The sequence below is a fragment of the Otolemur garnettii genome, unplaced genomic scaffold (assembly GCF_000181295.1).
Source record: "Otolemur garnettii isolate 467f Iridium unplaced genomic scaffold, OtoGar3 scaffold00010, whole genome shotgun sequence".
NCBI lineage: Eukaryota > Metazoa > Chordata > Mammalia > Primates > Galagidae > Otolemur > Otolemur garnettii.
The window spans coordinates 32513241-32515043 of record NW_003852405.1 but is presented as its reverse complement, the minus strand read 5'-3'; positions in this window follow the sequence as shown (position 1 = coordinate 32515043).

Genomic DNA, 1803 nt, shown 5'->3' with positions numbered 1-1803 from the left:
TGCATCAAAGATACGAAGAAATCTCCTCTAATTTAATTAATTTTACAAATAAGCTTTGCCACTTCCATTTTCATGCACTTATACACGTCAGCTTTGCTGGCTGGACCATCTTCTAAACTATGAATGCCTGTCACCTGTCTAAATCACCTTCCAAGGCTCATTTTAAAAGCCGACTTCTCTAAGAATTCTCTTTTTGTTATTTCAGCCTGCAGTGATTGCTGCTGCCCTCATTATGCTATGGAGTCTTTTTTAGTTACATTCAAGTGTTACAAAGTGTTCAGGCTTTTCTCCTTGATTAAGTGCAGAGCTTTTCTTATAAGTATCAATTTTTGTTGAAAAAAAAAATCCCATCAAGAGCCAAAGGTGACATGTCTCTAACTTATCAAAACCAGGAAAATTTATAATTCCCTTGTGCACCTGGTGCATTTTTAATTTCATAGACATTGGTCTTTGTAATAGATCCTATTTTCTTTTATTACTGTTGCTCAGAAACCCAGCACCTAATTTACACTTCTTATCTTGAAAGTATACCGTACAGTATCTTAAAACCTTCTGTTTATATGAATTCATTAGCTTTACAACTGTTTTCATTCTTTTTTTTTCCTATTCTAATTCTCCCTTGCCCTGAGTTTCTTCATTTACGATATCTTGGAATTCTGGTATTCTGGAAACATCCTTTAAGGCTCCTTATTTATTTATATATTTTTTAATATTGAAGAGAAGCATATGCAAATAAATGGAGAAAAACTGGGTGAAAATCATTATCCTTACATGGCAAATTATTTTCAAAGTGGGGAGTGAAAAATAAAATAATAAGAGATGCAAAAAAAAAATACATTTGAACTACTGTGTTTGTGTCTTATTTTAAAAGTAAATATAAATTAGCTTTAGAAACATTCAATATATACATTGATGAAATCCATGTGTGCAATTTACAAATAAGCACACATACACCCCCACACACATACCCTGACGGCCGATTCTTCCAGCTGCTGGGAGTGTGAGGACGACTGAGGACTCTAGTACCGCTCCCGGAACTGTCCTTAGCTAAAGAAAGTTGCCTTGCTCAGGGTCCTGTCTCCTTGAGGGTGGCCTGCATCCAATAGTTAGTTGATGTCAGGGTTACATGAAGCTGGTCCTTTTTCCCCAAGCCAGTGCAATTCTCATATGCGCCCTGTGGAGCTGGTGGTACTTTAGCTGTGACTGTCTCATTTGCCGACCTTCTTCTGCCTCTCAGTCCTGCTTTTTAACTCCTGCTCTGTGTGTAAATCCCAAGAGCATTTCATAAACCTCCTGTATGATAATCTCATAATCTCCATCTCAGAGACTACTCCTCAGGTAGTTAAACATATACATATGTAAATAGATAGATCAGCTAGTCAGGTATGTAGGTAGGTAGATGATAGATAGATAAAAGAAATTACATACTTGCCTGAAGTGAATGTTACAATGGCTGTCACCTGGGTGTGACACATGGTAAATAATCCTGATCGAAGTGGACGAATCTCCATGACATTCTGTAGATGACAAAATGTCCTTCTGTTCTAAGCTATTACTTCTTACTCTCACAGGCCTATGTTTAATCTTTTCAGAAAACTTTATGGTTGAGGGTTAATTTAGTCTACAGAGGAGCTGATCTTACTAACTAGGATCAGCAACTATGGTCCCTAGAGCCAGCTGCTTGGGTTTGAATCTGAGCTCCTCTGTTCCCTAACTGTGTGATCTTTGGCTATTACTTACCCTCTCTGGGCCTCCATTTTATTTATAACATGAGTACAATAAGAATGACTATTTCACAGCTTT